This window comes from Crocodylus siamensis, chromosome 4, assembly GCF_052110815.1.
Source record: "Crocodylus siamensis isolate JL-2025a chromosome 4, ASM5211081v1, whole genome shotgun sequence".
Classification (NCBI taxonomy): Eukaryota; Metazoa; Chordata; order Crocodylia; family Crocodylidae; genus Crocodylus; species Crocodylus siamensis.
Genome location: NC_143398.1, coordinates 208,797,245 through 208,820,757, shown reverse-complemented (window position 1 = coordinate 208,820,757; position 23,513 = coordinate 208,797,245). Strand labels below are relative to the sequence as shown.

At 46.7% G+C, this 23,513-nt stretch overlaps 1 protein-coding gene across 1 annotated transcript in view; it reads right to left on the bottom strand.

Moving 5' to 3' along the window:
• The window catches only part of LOC149867520 (sodium channel protein type 2 subunit alpha-like), a 213,144-nt gene extending 189,889 nt beyond the window's left edge, over positions 1-23,255 (bottom strand). The window contains exon 1 of the mRNA XM_090045564.1: positions 22,871-23,255. The gene's annotated coding sequence lies outside the window, so the exon portion shown is untranslated. The remainder of the gene's footprint in view (positions 1-22,870) is intronic.
• Positions 23,256-23,513: the final 258 nt, after the last annotated feature.

The following is a 23,513-nucleotide window of genomic DNA, read 5'->3' as shown; positions in this document are numbered from 1 at the left end:
GTGCTCAGCTCGCCCACAGAGCTCCTGCTCCTGTGGCTGCCGGAGGGGAACTGAACTCCTGGCCTTCTGCCTGGACTTAAGAAGGGCTAAGCTCCACCCCTTCCTGGCTCCAGGCTTCCCCGGTCGCCCTAGCAACCCACACTGGCACAGTCTTAGAGACTGGCAGTTGTGCTTCCCCTTTTGTGCCACTAGGGGCCTCTCCTGAGCCTTTTCTCCTCTCAGTCGCAGGACATCTGAGAGCCCTGCGACAGGGGACCACATTGGAGCCTGTGGCAGAAGGAGTCCTCAGAGGCAGAAAGAAAACCCCTTGGCTTTTGGAGCCGAAGCTGGAGAGGGGCAGAAGCAAGGTATACTCTTAGAACAAATGTCGTGTGCAGCAGTGGCAGCCCTAAAAGCCACAGAAGCGCTAAAAGGAGAATTACCTACAGATATCACTAGTCCAATAGCTATTCTCGGAATGGCTCTGTCAGACCACCAGCTGCCACCTGAGGGAAGAGCCCAAGACATGGTCCAAAAGTGGATTTATTACATTGAGTAACTCCAAAGGGACGGCCTGAGTTAGGGTCACAAAAAGTATGATTAACGTTTATCCTGACCCAACAAGCTGCAGTGAACCTCCACCCATCAAGGAAGCACCTCCTTTCTCGCCTGAAATTGAGGCCTCAGCCAATTTCGAAGCCTGGTTTACAGACGGGTCTGCTCGAGGTTGTGCCTAGAGAGCAGCTGCTTTGAGGATTTGAGATGGCAAGCAAGTAGTATTACAAGGCCTTGGAAAAAAGCATGCAGTATGCCGAGCTCAAAGCAGTGCTCACCGTGGCTATGTGGGAATTAGTAGGAAGTCCAGGTCCCGTAAAGTCCATTTACATTTATAGCGTCTCCTTGACAGTGGTGGAGGGATGCACTAAATGGCTACCCCTATGGAACAAGGAAAACTTTAAAGGACAAGGACAGAACATTTGGAGCCATGAGCAATAGAAAACCTTGTGGAAGTTAGCCCAAGATGAGCTCCTTCTACACATCCGACGTGTGAGTGCATCACATAGGAATAAAGCGAGGGAAAGCCTGCAGGCAAAGTAAAATAGGTATATTAATCAGTCAACCAAAGAAGAGGGCGCTGAAACCTTGTATGTTGAAGAAAATGAAGCAGCTAGTCCATCATTGCCTGACTCCTCCCACTGGACACCTAGAGAACAAGCCGCAGAATGGCTACATTGACAACACAGGCACCCCGGATGTGATGGAACCACCGGCTTGGCCGTATCTTAGGGCATTCACGTAACTAAGAAAGAGGCACAAAAATAGTTAACATTTGCATCACCTGCCAAGAGGTCAAGATGCAACTAAAACCTTTCCAGACTGTCCTGCTGTCATTACATGGGGGAAGGGTAGCATGGCAAGTATGACAATCCAATTCCATAAGCCCCCCCCCTCGAACTTTCTGAAAGCGACAATATGCATTTCTAGCCATAGAAGTTATCACAGGAATAACATTCGCCTACACCTCGGCAAAAGCTACTGCCCAGAACACTTGTGCAGCACTGGAAACTGCTAGCTGTGTATTCACCACCCACAGAACTACAGAATAATAAAGGCCCTCACTTCCGCAATCATCTTGTGTATGACTAGACCACAAAACATGGCATGTTATGGACATATCACACCCCATACCATCCGCAGCCTAACGGATTGGTAGAGCAAGCCAATGGCATCCTCAAATGCAATTTGCGGTTAGCCACTGGCCCAACTCTTAAGGACTGGGACTTGCACCTAGATCAAGCTATCAATTAGGCTAATAAGTGACCCTGTTTGGGAGGCAGCCCTATGCAACAGGCCTTTGGATTGGGTGGTCCCCACAAGCCGGCAGTAGAACGACCTAGAGGTGGTGACCCGGGAAAGCTCCAGGCAGGAGATCAGGTAGTAGTAAAGCATCCTCAAGAAGATAAATGGGAGGGGACACTATTGGCAAAAAGTATGCATAATATATAGTAGTTATTTAAGTCACGTTCATATAATGGGAGCCAAACTCCTTGCTGTCTTGTTCCTACAGATTAGATCTGTTCACAAATGCGGCAGTAACAGGGAACCTCAGCCCTGTTACTAGAAAACAGGCCCACCCCGTTAAGGCCCAAACCTTCTGGGCCCAGAAAACTGGTGTGGAAGGGGTTAATAGCTGGGCCAGGCCATCTAGTCAGCTGACCAGAAGAAGAAAGACTATAAGAACCCAGGGTAGAACAGCAGTAGGGAGGCAGACAGCTGAAGGGGAGGGAGTGCATCCCAAAGCTCCAGGGAGAAGCTGGGCATGCAGTCCAAAAGCCGGAAGCGGGAACCATGGAAACCCGGCGAGACAACAGAAGCCCCATGAGCCAACAGATGGGATCCGAAACAAGAACATGGCATAAATGTAAGAGGACATAATCGCTTGTTTTTTAATAATTATTTTATTGAGGACAGTTATGGCACTCAGACAGGACTGTCCATATTTCTTTTTTGATTACTGAACACCAGTGGTTGGGAGTGACTATTAGGGGACAGAGGAGGCCTCATTTTCAAGACCCCTTTCAGAGTGGGTATCCCAGCACCAGTGAGCGTGCAGTTCTGGGGGCAGAGACCCCAGCACCAGTGACAGCACAGCTTTTGGTGGGGGGGACAGGAACCCTGGTATTCAAAGGACTATTTTAAAAAGGCCAAGTAAAGACTGGTGCAGTTGTATTTTGTCTTGTCTTTGGACTGAAAGAGGCAGGTTTGGGCTATGCCTGGGTTTTGAACCTGCAGCCCGCTGGTTGTGTCTGGCTCCTGTGCCTCGGGGCCAGGGAGTACCAGGCTCCTTAAGGAAGCAGGAAAAGCTAGGGCCTCGGAGTCAAACCCTGTTCAATGGGTTCGGACAGGGAGGCCTAGCCAGAGAAAAATAGGGGTCAAACCATAACAGGAGAGACCCCAACATACCCAAGATAATGGGCAGTCTCCCACTCAAAAAAATAGTATTCCATCAAGTCATGGCAGGGAGATTAGGGTGGGACTGAGCAGGCCCAAGGGTGCCTCACATAAGGTGTAGATAACCAGAAAGATGGCACCGGGGAGGGCGACCTGTCACAGCAGCCATAGCCATTCCTAATTGATCCTGCTACTGAAGACAAGTCCTGTTCTATCACCTGTCTGAATTAGCTAGCACAATGAAGTGGTGGACTATTATAACTATATTCTTCTGACTAATGTCTTACTGTGTTTCCTGGGTAAGGCATGTCTACTAAATTTATTATTACTCAGATATTAATGAACTTGCTCCTGAAGATCTAAAGGAGTAGTCTGACCCTGAAGAGCATCCCCTGAAAACACGCTCAGATGACCTTCACATGGTCCAGCCACAGTATCTATACTAGAAGAAACCTGCCACCCCAGAGGAAATGAAATCCTGGTCTCTGAGTAGAAGAAACAGAATAGTTGATTGGCAGAGTGGTAACTGTCAGTGCACCTGTGGCACCATTTATTATCTAGGGTACATGCCCTACCTGAAGGCTGGAATGGCTAACTGTGGGAGGGGGGGGTAATTGTTGTAGCTCTGCTTGTTTATGGGTTTGTTGTTACATACTTCCCAAGGGAAGTATGAGCTGAGCTCAATGCCCCCGAGTCTGTGCCCCCAATTGTGCATTCTGCATCTGTTCAGCCTCTCAATCCACTGCGTTTATGGGAAAATCTACCCCCTCCCATTCCTATGGCTGACAACACTCTCCAGCGATGGTGCGAAGCCCACTAGGAGGGAGGGCGTGCTACAGGTTGGAACAAAGTTATTACATAGTTTGTAAATTATACCTACACAGAGGCGTAGTGGAATAGTACCCACTTTAATACAACTAGAAGGAGGCTGTATCCACAAGTCACCACCACTTATCTCCATCCTTTTATACCAGTGAGATTCCTAAAGCAAATCAGTGCTATAATTGAGCCAGGGCAGTGCCATTTCAGCACCCCAGTACAACATCGTCCCCATGAACAACAGTTGAAACTTTTCCACTCTCTGGGAGATGAAGCATGGTTATGGGCTCCCAAAGAGGGAAGGATAAATGTGATCTGTGAAAGAACTAGGTGTTCACTATTATCTCTGTGTTCCCCCCAGGAGGCCCTGACACCACCCATGTATAACTCCACACCCTGGTGGAGGTCACAGGTTAAAATCCCAACCATCCTAAACACTTCCTGTTCACTGCCCAGGTATTTTTCAGACCTGAACAACAATATGTCTGAGCTCCCTTTCCAAACTATTCAGCAGGAGGCCACGTACCTGAAGGGTGGGAATGACCCACCGTTTTCCATTCCATGAATACAGTTGGGTCCCATAAATGAAGAGATGCTCACTAGGGGAGGCATGCTCAAAGAAAAAACTTTAAAGCAGACTGATGAATTGTTAACTGACGTAAGATTAGAGACAGCCCCTCTTGCCCAGGCCATGATGGACACTGCTTTTAAAGCAGACAAAAATCAAACTTAGAGTACTGCTTGTGTGCAAGTTCAGTTATCATTAAACATGCATTTTTCCCAAGTAATAAACAATGTTAAAAAATAGGGAATGGCCCCCTGGCTTACAGCATCATAGAATGCCTGCAACATTTAAAAAAAGAGATACCCCTATCAAAATACCTAGATTACCACTTGGGAAAGCTGTAATAAAGGAAAGTATTCATTCCTAGTGCCAGGGGTAAAAGATAGAAACTAGACCACTGCTTACTTGCTCAGCAGGAGGCTAGGAGGAAGATACCTTTAAGACTGGAATCTGCATCGCCCCATATGGGAGATAGTTACCCCAGATGGCCCTCAGTATGTAGCACAATTCTCCTTGGTTCAAATCAGTAACCACTTAATTAGATTAGGGACCCTATGGAAAGGATGGCCTCTCAGCTCACCCAACATGACCTGCATACATGAGCTACTTAATGTGTCATATATGACAATAAGGCAATGTGTTTGTTGGAAAGGACCAAGTCACTTATTGTATAAAAATAGTACCACCTAGGCTTTGTGCAATTCGTGTTGCTTAAAAGCTAAAAGTAAAGCCGTTGCTCTACTGCAATTAAGTAACTGTACTATTGCCCTAAAATAGACAAAAATGTAATGGACAGGGCAAGCTGAGGGTTAACCAGGATCAGGAGCCAAAAGCCAGAGCCAAAAATTGAACTAGAATAAAGAGCCAAGAACTGAAATTAGGAAAGACCAAGGGTCTTATCAAAACCGGAAGCCAGAATCAGAGCCAGAAAACCAGCAAGGAAGCACATGTAAGGTCAGGAACAAGAAGCTGCATCTTTGCCGAAACAAGGATACTGTAGGCTGAGCTTGACTTCTAAGAGCTGGAGCAGGCAAGGCCTGCTGCCTGGGGCTTCAGGGGCCTGGCTGCTCCAATTGCCTCACTCAGCCCAAGTGGGACCAGGGTGCAGTTCTTGGCTTGTTTCAGGCGATGCCTGTTCAAGGGATGACTTGGCCTGATCTCCCATTGGAACCAGCTGGATCCAGGGTTCTGATCTGGCCTCATGCAGTTGCCTTCCCCTCCCCACCAAATAAACCATGTTTTAGTTTAATATTTACTTGTGTGTGGGAAATGTGTTTACACTAGAACACCCAGTTAAAATTTCATTTTCCCAGGTTTCTGGGTTGGGGCTCAAGCTAAAATTTGTAATGTTGTTGTAAATCCCTAAGTCTGAACCCCATCCTTGTTACTGCCACCTGGTGCCTTGCAGAAGGCTTACACTTGTGTAACCACACACACACACACACACCCCCAAAAAACCACAATGTACTACTAATCATCCATGCAGAAGGAATAAATAATTTAAAAGCAGTAATCGAAAGACGAAAAGACAGACCATTAGACTGACTTCCTCTCGTTGCCTTGAATCGCTGGAAATATTACGCAACATGGAAGTTTAAATGTTTCCTTTAGGCTCTTCTTTAGGTCTGGTGAAAAAAAACATTGAATTAAGAAAGCTTCTGAAGATTTTTCCAATTGTGACTCTGAGTAGCACTATTTATCTCATATGGGACTTGCATAAAACCTACAACAACAATGAATTTCAGAAAAGACAACATGAGCTACCTACGCAGCATTCAAATGGCCGGTAACAGAATTATTAATGCTTTCAGGATGATTATAATATAAAAATATATGATTAGAAGGTATCATCTTGTCTTGCACTATATTAGTAGAAACTAACATGCTAGAAGACCACACAGCTCTGATAAGTGCAATGCAACTCAAAAGGCATTGTTGGAAACAATTTTGGATTTGTACAAATGGAACAAGTTGTCTTTAACATGTCAAATTTCTTTAGTGTCGGCAGATTTTGGATTAAATGATTAAAAATTAACCCACAACAATTATTAGGCTAAATTGTAACTGTAATTTACAGTGAAATATCTAAAAGAAAGACTTCAAACCAGTGTAAGAAAAACACTTGCCAGCATGCCTACGTATACTGCCCTCACTGATTATTTTTATGCATTCAGATGCTTCCACAGTCTGTCAATGCCAGGCCCTCCATCTTAATCCATCAGTGTGAACTCACGCAAATATTTACATTATACATTATCTGAAATGTTAGCAACACTGTCCTACAAGTTTGTCCAGAATATAGAAATTATCAGCATTCACAGTCTGACAGAACACTTCAAGGGAGTAGGCCTTTCTGTCAGATCACAAGAGATTATGTAGTGAATGGGTTCAGCAGGTTAATGGCATAGTGGATATATTTCCCCCCTCTTCATTTCAAATCACAAGCTGAGAATACATTTATAGTTTAATAGAGCTTCAGAAGAAAAAACAAAAACGCAAGAATCAGCTCTTTATACACACTCATGCTCAGCAATAATAAATAAAATTATTCTAGATGCTCAGCTCACTAAGAGAAATAATTAAAAATGAATAAGAGTCAGCAGAAAAGGAACAATTTCTGTGATGTAATCAAGATGAGAGATATCTCCCAGCAAAAGAAATTAGAAGCATGGCACACAAAAACACGTAAATCTTACTTGAATAACCATAAAATTGTGAAGGGTTCAATGTACAAACATATATGTGCACACGCACTTCCATAGTAAAAAATCATTGCCCTTAACTAATGAATGATTTTGGTGGCTAGTTCATCTGTCTATAAACATTGATTCTACAAATGCAGAATTATTTATGATGTGCAAACTAACATCACTTAGCTTACCCCTCCAGGAATGGGCATTCTCCAAAATTCCTAGCCTGGCTGACAGATTTCAGGTACTGAAGGCAAAGCCTTCAAAGGTTACTGTTTCTCATCTCCAGTGCTATAGCTAGAAACCTAATACAGTTAGTTCTACTTATATAAATACCAAATAAAAGTATAATCTGCCAAAGTGGATAACATGATGCCAGTCCCAATTTTTTACTTTTGTTTACATGATAACAAATTCTGGAGTGGCACATTTGATAAGTAATCAAGCTTCAACCCCAAGCTTCTACACTTCAGTACTCTTAACACCTTGGCCATGTACAGGAATTCAGTTTGTACCAGAAGGATCACTGTTCTTTTGGAACAAAACATGTCTTTTTCTCCTGCAGCAAAAATGGCTGCTCCAGACAATCTGGCAAACCAGCTGGAAATCAGTCCCTGGGGAGTTTCTTTTCTTCAAGGAGATCGGCACCAGGGAGAAGGTGCAAACTTTCAAAGGAAAGGTTCTTGTGCCTTCTTGAGACTGGAGTCACCCCTAGTCTAGACAAAGCATGGAGAGGAGCAGACACCAGCTGTTCTCCCTCAACTTCTTATTCTGAAGCTCCCAATGAAAGAAGTGGGTAGGGGCTTTGCCATGTCACTGCCTCTGATCAGCTACCAGGCCTGGAAGACAAGCACAGGGAAATGTGCTGCCCCCTCCTGCTGACCCATGCTGAAGTCCCCAGTGTGAAAAGCAGCCAAAGGGCTTTGCCCTAATGCTCCAGGCCAGGGGTAGGCAACGTTTTTTGGCTGGAGTGCCAAAAAAAAACAGTGTCTACCTTGGAAGGTGCCAGAGTGCTCACATGCTGGAGCCCAGAGCAGTTTCCCAGCTGCAGCAGCCCACAGAGCCTGGTCTGCTTGCAGCAGGGCTTGCAGCCTCCCAACCACCTGCTGGGAGCAGCCATGGCTGGCAGCAGCTGCTTAGAGCTTGGGCTAGCACTGGTGTGTCAGGGAAAATGGCCTTGCATGCCATGCTCGGCACATGTGCCAGGGGTTGCTGACCCCAGCTCCAGGCCCTTGAGAACCGGAACAGCCCATGCTTTCCCCACACCAGGATCAGGTTAGCCTAGGGAAGGATCAAGGGGCGGGAGAGAGGGGGCAGTTGCAGACTGAACATCCACCACTAAAAAAATTCCACCGTTAGAAATGAACCTTTGTACACATCCATATCTAACTGGCCACTTGCTAGATACATTTCATGAAAGTTGGTACATTCTATCCCCTAGTTGATGTCTGTTAAGAAATTAAAAGTGCAAAGAATTCTACTGCTAAAATGTACAGTAAAGGAACTTTATGACCAGTTATTTGTCACCTAGTCAGGAAGAAGCTTATTCAAATCAGCTATTTCTGTTATGGTCCAGCAATTACAGCGCTACTATAGGCAAAAGAAAACACACTGTTTGGATGCCCTAGACTCAAACATTCAGCAGCAGTCTCACCCAAACCTGGAAGCCTCACAACCTGAAGACAAACCTGTCCCCCATCCCATCCAGATCTGCAGCCACTTGGACCTCACTCAGATGCTACAGGCTTCAAGTCTGCCAGCAGTAATCCCACAAGTTCCTGTTTTTTACTTCCAACATTTCTTCACCCTATTTACTGTTTCAGCTGCTCATAATTAAAGCTATGTACATAGAGAGGCACATAGTGAGTACAGTAATTCCTGGAAGGCTGCAGCATGAGAAGTGGAAGCACAATGAACAGCAGCTGCTGGAAGGTAACATATAGATAGCAGGGGCAGTTAATATGGCTTTGACAACAGTAAACAGCAATGAAGATTACACACAAGGGAAAGTGAGTGTGTAAGTAGGCATGAAGAAAAGCAGTATGGTAGAGAGACCACTAGTATAAGGGATAGACAGCAAGATAGGAAGTAGGAGGTAAAGCAGCTTGGGCCTTGAAAGCTAATCTCTAATATTTTAAGGGCTGCTTCCACTGCCCTCAGAAATCTTTCAAGCAGTTTCTTGACTCAAACATTAAACACACCTCCTCAACATAGGACCCCTTTGTACATAAACCCTTTCTTCCCCTGTCAACAACATTTCTGACAGTTTCCCTATAACCCCCATCTCTATACTCTATTATCATAATGTAACTCATAACTCTTACTGCAGAGACAACCTCTAAACTTTCACAAACAGATAGGTTTTAATTTTTTTAAATAAAGGTTATTTCCTTTCCTTTCAACTACTACGGTCACATCCCAGAGTTTCAAATACTGGATGTTTATTTGTCCACCCAAACAAGTTTATCTAACATGTTTAACTACAACAATTAAATAAAGCAATAACAAATAAACATAAATACACCAGTAAATAAAATCTGCAACAGCAGATTCACTAGCAGTGTTGGTCTAAAAATACAAAGCAAACATATACCCAATTTAACTGCCAGGCATGTTCTTGTTATCTGCCCTTCTTCTTAATATACTGGTTACTCCAAAACTATAAATTAAAACAAAACAAAAACCACAGCACTTCAAAAGTTGATACTGCATATCCCCAAGTTAGACTCATTCCACAGTAACATTCTCTCTGCATTTATTGTTCATAAATGAAATCTGTAATATTAAAAAAAGTTCTCAAATGAAAACTGTGTTATGCAATATACAGTACATGTAGACAAAACATATTGCATGGGCGCTCTAGATAACTAAAACAAACATCATAAGCCAGGGGCTGGTAAAATACAGCCCACAGGCCAGATTCGGCCTACCAGGCCATTCTGTCTGGCCCACAGGGCACCTAAAAAGTTTAGAAAATTAGTATTTATCTGCTCCTGGCTACCTGTCGAAGATATCAGGAGTCAGGGGCAGTAGGACCCAGGGGAAGCTGGCAGGACTCAGTAGCAAGACCAGCCCAGCTCCGCCCTGCCCCCAGCTCCCTCCAACCCCTGCTCCTCCTAACCAGAAGTCTCTGCCTGTGCCACTTTCACTGTTGGGGCTTGAGTCCTAAGTGAGCACACATGTGCCTCCAGCACACGTGCCCCCTGTACTCACCAGTGGTGGCAGAGGCAAAAGTGGCAGATCCTTGAAAGATAAGTGGGGCAGGGAAGCCAGCAGAGCTGTAAAAATCTGGAGGGGGAGCCCCCCGGATCCCTCTTAACTGCGCTGGCAGAGAGCCGTGCTCCTGAGCCACGTGCGAACAAAGCGCGCAAACAGGTGTACTCTGTAAGGGTGCACGAGTGTTCACACAAGGCAGGCGTGCAGCAGTAACCCAGAAGGAGCCTCCAACAAGAGAGAAAGGAAGACTCACACCTCCACAGACATGGTAAGGATGTGGAGTGTAGCTGCTAGGGGTTCTGCCCCAGTGGCACCACCTACCCTAGGTTCCTCTGAGGCCTCCACCCAGATGGAGCTCATGGTGGGGTCAGCAGCCCCCTGTCCCCATTTGTGGGGGTGGTCTGGCAGGGACCCAGAGGCCAGTGGTGGGAGAGGGGTCTGCTGGCTCCCTCGCCTGCCCCTCTTGTGCCCAACTTCGGGCTCTGGAGGTGCAGGTGGGGGAGCTCCAAGCTGTGGTGAGCAGGCTACAGGGGATCAGGGCTGCAGAGGATGAGATTGACACCTATTTCCATTCACTGCAGGACTAGTTTTCCTGCATACAGACCCCGCAGGAGAGATGCACAACAGAGAAGTGGCAGAAGGTGCCCACCAGAACCAGGGCTGCTCAGGCTAGAGTGGTGGAGGCTCCCCAGGTACAATTCGCAAACAGATACAAGGCCCTGGCAGCCTTGGAGGAGAAGGACGAAGAGGATGTCTCCAGGGCGGACAGCGCCACTCCACACACAACAGAGACTGCATAGGGAGGGAACACCAGGAGGAAGAAACGCTGTGTCCTCATCATCGGAGATTCTATTCTCAGGGAAACGGAGGGTCCGATCTGCCAACCCAACCCCATGGCACGGGAGGTCTGCTACATGCCTGGGGCTCGGATTCAGGATATCACAGAGAGGATCCCGGCATTCATTAGACCCTCGGACCAGTACCCCACGGTTCTAATCCACGTGGAAACAAATGAAGCGGCCGGAGCAACCCAAATCACATCATGAAGAACTACAAGACCTTGGGGTCAAGCTCAAGGAGATGGGAGCACAGGTGGTATTCTCCTCTATTCTCCCGGTAAGTAGACACAGACGGCAATGCAAGGCCTGCATCAGTGAGGTCAACCGGCAGCTTCAGAGTTGGTGCTACCAGGCAGGCCTCGGGTCCCTGGACAACAACCCACATTTTTGCGCAGGGGGCATGCTCAGGTGAGATGGGCTTCACCACTCCCCTAAAGGCAAGCGTGTCTTTTCTTCCAAGTTGGCTGATCTCGTACGGCGTGCTTTAAACTAGCTTCACCAGGGGATGGGGCCACAGGAGGACACCTCCCAGCCAAAACAGGTGACAAGCACCAGAAGTACCCAGGTAAGTGACAAGGTCCAGACAGTCCTAGGAATCAGGGGGAGGGGAGGTGCGTGTACCGATAGGAGGCCTTAAATGCCCTTACACTAATGCTCAAGGTATGGGGAATAAGCAGGACGAACTCACCCTCTGGATAGCTAGTACAAACCCATACATAGTAGGGCTCAATGAAACCTGGTGGGATTCAACCCACGATTGGGTGGCCAACATGAGGGGCTACAGACCATACAGGTGGGACAGAATGAGGAGGAAAGACAAAGGTGTGGCGCTCTACGTCAAAGAGCAACACATGTCCTTAACTAACAGGTTGAGGTCAGAGGAGGGGCAGACTGAAGCGCTCTGGGTCAGAATACAAGGGGGTCACGGGAAAAGGGACTTAACAGTGGGGGTCTATTACAGACCACCCAACCAGGGGGGAAGAGCTAGACTAGGAATTCTCCGGTTAGCTCGCTGAGGCAGTTAAGTCAAGGGATGTGGTCACCATGGATGATCTAAACTTCCTGGACATTTGCTGGGAGGAGCAGTCAGCCAGATCTACTATTCTTCTTATTACCCAAATAGAACTGAACTTGTTCCTGAAGACCTCAAGGAGTGGCCTGGAGCTCAGCGGGGAAGTATGTAACAACAAACCCATAAAAGAGCAAAGCTACAACAATTACCTCCCCTCCCACAGTTAGCCATTCCTGCTTTCAGGTAGGGAATGTACCCAAATCTAATAACTAATGCCACAGGTGCACTGATAGTTACCATCTTGCCAGTCAACCATCCTATTTCTTCTACTCAGAGACCCCGACTTCACTTCCTCTGGGGTGGCAGGTTTCTTCCAGTATAGATAGTGCAGCTGGACCACGTGAAGGTCAAGTGCATTTCAAGCGGACGCCCCCGAGTCTATGCCCCCACTTGTGCATTCTGCATCTGTTCAGCTTCTCGAGCCACTGCATTTATGAGAGAATCTACCTCCCTCCCATTCCTATGGCTGACAACACTCTCCAGTGATGGTGTGTGGCCCACCAGATGGGAGAGCACATTACAGGCTGGAAGAAAGTTATTATGTGGTTTGTATATCATACCTATACAGAGGAGTGGTGGAATGGTACCCACTTTGATACAACTAGAAGAAAGCTGTATCTGCAAGTCTCCACCACTTATCCCCATCCTTTGATACCAGCAGGGCCCCTAAAGCAAATTAGTGCTATGACTCTGCCAGGGCAGTGCCGCTCCGTCAATCCAGTACAACATCATCCCCATGAGCACCAGTGGGAACTCCTTCGCTCTCTGGGAGATAAAGCATGGTTATGAGCTCCCAAAGAGGGAAAGATAAATGTGATCTGTGAGAGATCAGTGTTCACTACTACCTCTGACTGTTCACCCACGTGAGGTCCCGACACCGCCCGTGTATTAAAATCCCAACCCTCCTAAATGCTTCGTTGTTCACTGCCCAACTATTGTTCAGACCAGAACAATGGTATGTCCAAGCTACCTTTCCAAACTGTTCGGCAGGAGCCCATGTAGCTGAAGGGTTGCTTAGATGCGAATGGCCAATCATTTTCTATTCCACGAATACAGTTAAGTCCCACAGACAAAGAGATGCTCCAGGTTATCTTTGGGATGGACTTAACTCAGCTATGAATGTATGAAACTTGGATAAATCCCAGAAAAACACCAAAGAAGTAGCCAATCTCTGACAGGCGGTAGGGCTGCTCACTAGGGGAGGCATGCTCAAAGGAAAAATGTTAAAGCACACGGATGAATTGCTAACTGATGTAGGATTAGAGACAGCACGTCTTGGCCAGGTCATGATGAATACCGCTTTTAAAGCAGACAAAAAATCAAACTTGAGAATACTGCTTATGCGCAAGTTCAGTTATTAAATAAGCATTTTTCCTGGGTAATAAGCAACATTAAAAATAGAGAATGGCCCCCTGGCTTAGGGCATCATGGAATGCCTGCAACATTTAAAGAAAGATATTCCTATTAAAGTACCTAGATTACCACTTGGGAAGGCTGTGATAAAGGAAAGTGTTCATTCCTGGTGCAGGGAGTGAAAGATGGAAACTGGACCGCTGCTTATTTGCGAAGCACAGAGCTAGGAGGAGGATGCCTTTGGGACTGGAATCTGCATCGCCCCATGTGGGAAATAGTTACCCCCGACGGCCCTCAGTATGTAGCACAGTACCCTTGGTTCAAATTAGTAGCACCTTGATTGGATTAGGGACCCTATGGAAAGGCTGGCATCTCAGCCCATCTAACATGACCTGCATATGAGTTACCTAATGTGTCATATGTAACAGTAGGACAACATGTTTGTTGGGAAGGACCAGGTTGTTTTCTGCATGAAAATGGTACCACCTGGACTTTTCGCAATTCGTGTTGCTTAGGAACTAAAGGTGGAGCTGTTGCTCTACTACAATTAAGTAACTGTACTATTGCCCTAAAATGGCCAGAAATTTCCTGAGACTATACCTCACATCTTTACGATACCCACTTCATGGGTATCATATGTAGACATGCCACAGTTAGAAAACTGGAATGAAGTTAAAAATGAGCTGCGAAGTCTTGAAACAAAGGCTCAGCAAGGCACTCAGTTGGTTCTCTTGCTCGAGAGGGTGGGCGAATCATTAGTTTGGCTGTCAACGTGCCTGAGCCATGTAAATGATATGATATAATCTGCCCTATTCGTGTCACCAGGTGTCACCTCAACTATGTGGCTAACCATCTTAAGCATTATAGTGCTCTGTATTGCCCTAGTGGCAACAGCTAAATGGTGTTTTAACCGTTGTTGTCGTAAATCTGTCCATGCTATGCAAGTTAAATTTAAAGGTCCCTCCCCATTCCCTGATGTAATGCATGTGGTCTTGGCATCTCAACTATAGCTATCATAGCGCTTCAGCAAGCAAGGGGCAAAGTGCAACAGATGAAAATTATGTCTGTATGATAAAGATGCTTGCTGAAGGCTCTATGAAGATCAGACCAAGTGTTTTCCTGCATTTGTTTAGCTATTAAGCTATATGTTGTTGCCAAGAGCCTAATTAAAGTTTAAGATGTAGTAAGGCCTTGTATAAAGTAAGGCCTAATAAATTTAGCAAAGCCTTGAAGTAGTAAGGCCCTGCAGCATAGTTAAAATTAACCTTATCAAAAGCAATGCAAGGCTTGTACTGCTATCGGTCAATCTAAGGACAGTTGAAGTAAAAAGAATCTGAGAGGCTGTTCAGAAGCTATTAATTGGCTAAAACACCCAGAAATCATTCAGAAGGAAGATACAGGTCTGTGAAAAAGATGAATTAGCTGTTGACCTAGATCAGTAGGCCCGTGGATCTCGAGGAGCCCAAGGACTGAATACTAGGGTCCTTCCTAGCACCTCTCAGACAATGATGATCAGGGACACCTGATTTCACTGAGCTTTGTGGAAAGAGAAACTTGTTGTACATCAGACATTGGAGAGGACTGCCAACAAGGTGCCCACATGAATTATTCCGGTCTGTCATTGTTTGTCTTGTTACTATGTGTAGTTGTGTTTTTGTTAAGTCAATAAACCTTTCTTATCTTTCTACCCCCGACCATACACTCAATTCCGAACCCTCTGCAGGCAGCTGGGACACCCTTGACTTCAGGAGAGCCAACTTCAACAATTTGAGATTGGTAGGAGAGGCACTGCAGTTCCAGAGAGTAGGGGAACTAGGTGTCCAAGACAAGTGGTCCTTCCTTAAGGAGACAATCCTCTGAGACCAACAGGTGACAGTCCCAACGCAAGTCAAAGCGGGCAAGAGTGCTCAAAAGCCCCCTTAGCTCACCAAAGACATTCAGGAATGCCTGAAAGCCAAAAAGGAGACATACATCCAGTGGAGGGAGTGGTTATACCTCCATCACTCAAGTCTGTAGGGAGGCTGTTAGGAAGGCTAATGCAGCGATGGAACTAGGGCTAGCAACAAGGATCAAGGACAACAAAAAGTCCTTCTTCAAATATATAGAGAATAAAAAGAAGGCACCAAGCAACATGGGGCTCCTGCAGGATACGCTTGGCAATCTGGTAGTTGTACCAGATGAAAATGCAAACCTTGTTAACAAATTCTTTGCCTCCATTTTTCTGAGCAGGTACCAAGACATCTCCCCCACCAGGATTCAGGATGGACTTAGGAGAGACTCTACCAGGCCTAGGGTCAGGGAGGATGGAGTTAAGAAACTTCTGGAGGGGCCAGTCATGTTCAAATCAGCAGGTCCAGATGCTCTCCACCCCAGGGTGCTGAGGGAATTGGTAAGGGTCATTGCGGGGCCCCTGGCATGACTTTACGAGCACTCACAGTGCTCTAGCCAGATGCCAGAAGACTGGAAGAAAGCCAACGTGGTCCCCATTTTCAAAAAAGGGAGGAGGGAGGACACAGGCAACTATAGGCCTGTTAGCCTTACTTTGGTCCTGGGAAGGTCTTTGAGAAAATTATCCGGAGCACATCTGTGGAGGGACCAGCAGGGGGGTTGATGCTCAAAGGCAACCAGCATGGGTTCATTAGGGACAGGTCCTGTCAGACCAACCTGGTTGCCTTCTATGACCAGGTCACAAAATCCTTGGACACAGGTGTTGCGGTAGACAGTCTTTCTGGACTTCAGGAAGGCCTTTGACACTGTCTTCCACCCCATTCTCATCAGAAAGCTAAGGGACTGTGGCATTGATGCCTACACAGTCAGATGGGTCACAAATTGGCTAGGGGGGCCACACCCAGAAAGTGGTGGTGGATGAGTCATATTCGACCTGGAGGGATGTGGGCAGTGGAGTCCCCCAGGGCTCGGTTCTCGGGTCTGTACTGTTCAATTTCTCTATGAACAACTTAGATGAGAGGGTGAATAGCACCCTGTTCAAATTTGCTGATGACACCAAGATTTGGGGTGAGGTGAGCAAGCTACAAGGGAGGGACAAGATACAACTGAACCTGGACAGGTTACAGGGGTGAGCAAATGTGAATAGGATGGGATTCTGCACTCAGGCAGAAAGAACCAGGAGTATACCTACAGGCTGGGGAACTCCCTTCTCGAAAGCACAGTGGCAGAAAGAGATCTTGGAGTCGTTATGATTCTGAAATGAACATGGGCTGCCAATGCAAGGATGCGGTCAATAAGGCTGACCACACTTTGTCATGTATCTACAGATGCATCATGAGCAGGTCCAGGAGGTGATCCTCCCCCTCTATGCAACACTGGTCAAACCACAGTTGGAGTACTGTATCCAGTTCTGGGTGCCTCACTTCAGGAGGGATGTGGCCAGCATCAAGAGGGTCCAGAGAAGGGCCAGTCACATGACCAGGGGGCAGCAGGGCAGATCCTACAGGCGAGGCTATGGGACCTGAACCTGTTCAGCCTCCATAAAAGAGAAGGCTAAGAGGGGATCTAGTGGCCATCTATACTTACCAGGGGGACCAGAGGGGAATGAATGAGACCCTGCTGCCCTGAGCACCTCCCAGGGTAGCAAGGAATAATGCCCACAAGTTGATTGAGAATAGGTTCAGGCTAGACATCAGGAGGCGCTACTTCACAGTCAAGGTGGCCAGGATTTGGAACCAGCTTCCAAGGGCAGTGGTGCTGGCTCCTACCTTGGGGGTCTTTAAAAGAAGGCTTGATAATTACCTAGCTGGGGTCATACAAACTTAAGCTTACCAGGGGTTATAATATGTGCCCAATATTTATTCCTGCCCAGGGAAGGGGGTCAGACTTGATGATCTGCTCAGGTCCCTTCCAACCCTACATCTATGCTTCCCTGAGCACCTGCTCCAACACTACATGGCCCCAGGCTGCATTGCCAGATGGCAGGAGCATGAGACCGCACTGGTATCCCAACACCAGATGCAGGAGTAAGTGTGCAATGAGGGAAGGGGGTGGGGAAGAGAGAGGGGGAGTGTAGAGTGAGTGAGTCACACTTTTTTCTGTGTGCGTGTACAGTTAGGGACTGTGTGTGTGTGTGTGTGTGTGTGTGTGTGTGTGTGTGTGTGTGTGTGTTAGTTCATAGGGCAAGTCCCACACATACACTCCCCCACCTCTCCTCACAGTCATACATGCAGACTCCCAACCCCACAACCACCATACACTCCAGCCACCCTCCCCGCCACATACCCACCTACACACCACATCACCACACAAACACATTCCCTCCCCCACATCCATACCTATCCACCCCCATAAACCCTCCCACACCAACCTCACATACCCACACACCCACAGCCCCCCACAAGCCTATACCTACCCCCTCTGCCCCCCACCCCCCCACAATATATAAGAGTAAGGCTTCATTTTAAGCTATTATGCAATCACCTGTGTACACTACACAAACACTACACAAACACGTATAAATTAGGACAAACTTTTTTTTAAAAAAAATTAATGAATGTTGTAGAGGTTTGATTTTTTAGAATATAATTTAGTATTTTTCTGGTTCTGAGATGGCAAAACTCCTGGCTGAAAGGAGCATTTCTGGGGGCAAGTGGAGGAACTTCCGGAGGCAAAGGTCAGGGGTTGGGGGTGGGACTTCCGGTCCTGAGATGGTGACCAGAGGGCGGGGCATCTGTCACAGGGCTGAGCTACCCATGCAGCCTAGGACAGCTTGCCAAAACTCAGCAAGTGGACCTCTGCCCAAAATAATTGCCTGCTGTCACAGAGCACTAAGGTGCCTGCTCCTTTAAGAGCAGAAACTGCCTAGGGAGAGGGCCTGAAGGCCAGACAGAAACCCCATAGGTGTAGGTTACTGGTCAGCTGACCGGAAGAAGGCAGGGCCCTGGGCACATACAAACCCCAGGGCTGAGACCAGCAGTTAGTCAGTTCTCTGGTAGCAGTCAGGGGAAGGAGCCTCCAGGGAAGAACTGCCCAGAGACACTGTGGCTGCCTGATATGTTGGATTTAGGGCTAATGGTGCTCCAGGAGCTCACCAGGTAGCAAAGCTGGGGGGAAGTTTGACTTTTTTTAAAGGGACAGAGCACACCCTGAACTGCTTGTGTTACATTATAGCCCGGGGCTCATACTTTAGTTGCTGTTCATAGATAAGGGGGTGCCGTGACAAAAGGGCTGTGCAGAGCCCAGCACCAGAGGACGCAGAGGCAAAGGGGGTGAGCAGAGCCCAGTGATGACTGGAGGCCAAGCTAAACTCAGGCCTCAGAGGAACAACGTGCAAATGCCATCTGCAAGGCTTGAGGCGTGGTAAAGGAGTCGTTTTGGAGCCACGCATATAGCCCATAAGGCTGAGAGTGTCCCGTAAGGCATCCATTTTCAAGTGGGACCCAAGAGGGGTACAAGAACCCACAGGGTTCAGTGGGGTCCATCAGGACCATGTCCAAATACAAACTTAAGGGCAGCCTCCCTATTTATTATAATTACCAGCAAGATGTAGCAAGCAAGAAAGCCTGTTGGGCAGGACTGGCATGGTCCAGGAGCCCTAGGGGGATCACTGCCATCCCTGGGGACCCCATCCCGTGGCACCTGCCCCTGTCATAAGCCCACAAAAATCAGACTACAATTACTTGCAAGCTAAATGAAGTATGTAAACTAGGGATGTAAATATGGTTTTAAAAAATTGTCCATTTATATCAGTTAAGCAGTTAATCAATAACACATACCTAGTCCCAGCTAGGGGTGTAAAGCCCCAGGTCAGCGCCTGCTCTGCCCTGCCACAGGGCCAGTAATGCATTACCAGTATAAATACACTTACCGCATAAACATTTAACCTTTCACATCCTTAACAGAAATGCACAAGTAAAGCACAAAAAAAACCTTAACAACTGTGTTGTAGCAATGTAGTACAGTAACTGTAATACTATAATTAATACAATGTACTATCTGTATTTTCAAATGAGATTAAACTGATTTTTTTTAAATAAGCTTTGCCATGATTTTCCCCAAACAACAAATCTGTTACTGCTGGTTTTTATATATGGACACACCTCTTAAATGGGGTGGGGGGGAAGCTAACCATTAACTAAGGATTTACATGAAGCATACCAGCATCCAATCTTTGTTCTCTTTTCAGACAGAGGGATTGGATCAAAGTTCTTTTTTACTGTTTTACTTAAGTTAGTGCACTCCATCCAAGGACCAACTAAAACATTTGACAAGAAAATTTAAAAAAATTAAGCATTGCTAAATGCTAAAGAGTTGTGGACACAACTCTTACTGAAGTAGCTGCATCAGCATTAGGCAACAAGTCAAAAATCTGTTCAAACTTCTGCCTAACAGACAGCAACGCTCACAGCTGTAAGTGAAAGAGTACAGTAAAATCTCTGTTATCCGGCATTTAACTAACCAGAAATTCTATTAACCAGAATTTCTGGCCACATGGACATGGGAAATCTCGTATGCAGCCATAACCCACCAACCTGCGTTGCTTCTGCTCCGTAAAAGGCCACTGCTGCACTCCCCCCTCCCCCTCCCCACTCTGTGGTCTCTGAAAACCCCTGCTGCGTTATTTCAGATAGCTAGAATTTTTACATAACCGGCAATCCGTTTTCCCTGTGGATGCCAGATAGCAGAGATTTTACTGTATAACTTTTTCTCTTAATATACTGTCTTCATGTTCATGTTCTTTTCTTTATGCATTATTTCAGGGAGTTTCCTCCAATTCTAGAAAAGCTCATCACTTTACCTCATCAACGGCCTGTAAAAGCACATAAAGGAAATTTAGAATTTAAGAAAAAAATAGCGCCTAAAACAAGGTACTGAACCTAAGTTAGTGATAGAGGAGTTTCAGAAGAGTACAACACTCAATGAGGAAAAGAAAAACAAAACAAACTTTCTTATATTGCTATACAAAAGTCCTTCAATCCTGAGTACTGCAACTCGCGTACCCTTTCAAAGCTGTAAGTCTACAACAAAACAGCAACACCATGCCATGAATGGTGCTTCTTGAACCCAAAGCAACATTTGTGAGCTGTAACTGAGCTAATTAACACTGCCTCTCAGCAAATGAACGTGCACAAGACTGAGGCACCAGCAGCTGTACGAGGAAGTGTTTTGCTCCCACCGATTGTGTTCTACCTTCCTGGAACTCCTCTGTCACCTCTGAAATTACGGAAACTACAGAGAATTAGCTCACCCCCAGTGCTATGAAAACACATGTACCAATTCAGCAGGTAGGGTATGGAAAGGCCCAGAGTGTTTTAGCAAATGGCTGCCTGAAGGTATGTGAACACAACTTCCTAAGTGGAGAGTGCTACCACTCATTTGTAAAAAGTAACAGGTCCTCTTTCATTTAATCTGTGTTTTTTCTTAAAATCTCTAAATAAAAACAATCAGTTGAAGTTACTCAGCTTAAGTAGGAAAATATTTAGGGGTATGTTGAATTTCATATATGCAAACAATTGGCATTTACCATATAATGTAGCAACAGAAAAGTCCAGAGGGACTTTTCACATGCATAAACACGTTTTCAGGATTAGGACCATAGATCACAAGCATCCTTGGAAATGCAAAAGGGGTGCAGCATTATCTGTGTCTCTTGCAGCACCAAATACAGCCAGTGCTTAATAAATAAAAGAACAATTTCACAACAATGAACGGCTTCTTCATACATGGCCTCTCCTTTGCCTTTTAAAAGGAAATGGTCAGTGTACTGGTATCTCTCTTACTTTAAAACAATGATTTTTTTTTAAACCTGTGTTAACATCAACTGAAAGCATTAAAACCAAGATATTTTAAAATCTAGTGACCTACACCACTGACGATGCTAATAAACAATCATTACTTGTACTGTTTGTTTAGTTTTCCATTTGTCAAATTAGAGGAACAAAAACCAGTGCAGTCCATTTCAGTTTTACATATTCCACCTGGAAAGGTTTCACACTGAAGAACTATTTATACATTTTAAAAGAAAATGTAGTAGTCATGGTTCCTTTTATTTTTTTTAAACCGGGGATTAGTAAAATCTTGTTTTCATAAAATCTAATTTTGGCAGATATTTTATCTAACAGTGTTCTTTAAAGAGGAAAGTCAGAAGAGTAAGAATATTTTCAGAACAGTCAGGCTAAAAAATTAGAGCAAAGGAAGCAAAAAAGTCAGGACTGAGATCACCCTTCTAAAGCATAAGTACATATAGATACATCCCAAAAAAGTGCTAATAAAATGCTTTTGAACCATCTGGGCTATCTGAAGATGAATCAACATTTGCAAGCCTGCAGCCTATGCAAACCTCTCTCTACCTGCTAGAGTTTTCCTTCCCACTCCTGACACACCCATTGTAGGAGGGCTTGCAGAGGGCCCCATCTGCCAGAAGAGGTGCTACTGGCCTCCTCTACCAGAAATCCATGCACCTCTCGGCAGCTCTTGCTTTTGATAGAAATGGCAGGAAATGCTCTATTAGAATTTGATAACCAAAGAATGAGTCTCATCTTTGTCCCCACTAAGTTCTTAAGATAGGCAACAGATGGTCCACTTTCTTTTATTCTACTGCATCCAGACTTAAAAAAAAAAAAGTCAGCCTGATTTTTACAGACAAAAAGGATGAGAGAAAGCAACACTTAAGTTGCGCAGTGTTTTTCACCTTATATTGTTACAGTAATTCATTTTAAGCTCTTTATCACTGTTTCATATGCATAGTATCAATAATTATTTTGGTCGAACAGAAGAAAGCTTTTAATAAAATAAACCTGCCACTCCTCTCTTCACTTTCCTGTGTCCCTTCTTCTCTATTCTCTGCATTAAAAAAAAAAAAGCCTTATATATGCTCTGTTCCAAGTAGGATAATATTTGGGGGGATAAATAAGCTAACATTTTCCAAGTAAGATAATATTTGGGGTGGCAGGATGTGCGATAAGGTGTCCCTAAAGGAGAAAGAACCAATTTGTACGTGTTGCTCTGAAACAACCGCATTGTTCAAGTGACAAGTTTTTGGGCGAGGGTCGCGCCTGATGCTCCTGGCCTCCCCCCCAGGGCTGAACAGCCACGCGGCCGTGGAGAAAGCAGCCGGCAAAGGGACACCTGTTCACGAGACAGGACCGGCTCAGGCCGAGCTAGGAAGCAGCCAGGGCGCTTCTGGGGATGCTCCCCGCGCAGCTGCTGGGCCATGAAAGCCGCTGAGGCGACGCCCCGCCGCCTCCCCCGAGACCTCCCCAGCCCCGGCTCGGCCCGGCGCAGGCTCAGGGCAAGCACCTGCGGGGCGGATCTCCTCCGGTTGAGTAGCTGGAGTCGGGGGGACCCAGGGGGCTCCGTGCGGACACGGGCAGCGCCCGAGGTGCCACAGCCCGCACTTCCCCCGGCCTCGGGCCAGGCGGATGCCGGCGCCTACCTGCTGCCTCGCTCCAGCCCGCGCCGCCTTCCAGCTACTGGCTCCTCTCCCCCTGCCCCGGGGACCGGCCGCCGCGCGCACGAGCCAGCGCCAAGGACTGGGAAGAGCCCGAGCCCGTCGGGGCGGTGGCCGCCCCGCACGTGAGCCGGGAGGGCGCGGCCGCGGTGCAGCTGGCGCAGGGGGCGGAGCAGCCCCGGGCCGGGCGCTGGGGCCCTGAGGGCACCGCACCGCCCCGTGCCCGCCGGTGCCGCGGCGTCTCCGGCGGACAAGCCGGGTGCCTAGAGCCAGACGCCCGCGCCTCCCGCCCCGGCCACGTCTGGGAGCCGGAGCGCGGCTTTCCTTTGTCTCCGGAGCGCGCTGGGCGCGGCCGCCGGCCCCTGCCTCCGCCGGGGACCGGGGGCTGCCCGGTCTGAAATACGAAGCGAGTCGCACTGGAAGCTCAAAATATGCAGATAAGTCTTCTGGTTTACTTTATAGCGCCACTGTAATCTGCAGTGAGCGAGCACTGGGGCATCAAAGTTGAAGCCCTTCTATATTTGGAGGCAAGCTGTCAGGAGAAAGTTTAAGACTTCCTCAGAGTTGACATGGTTTTGCATATGCTGCATCAAGTTAGCTGCCTCAGAAATTACTGCACATTTATTAA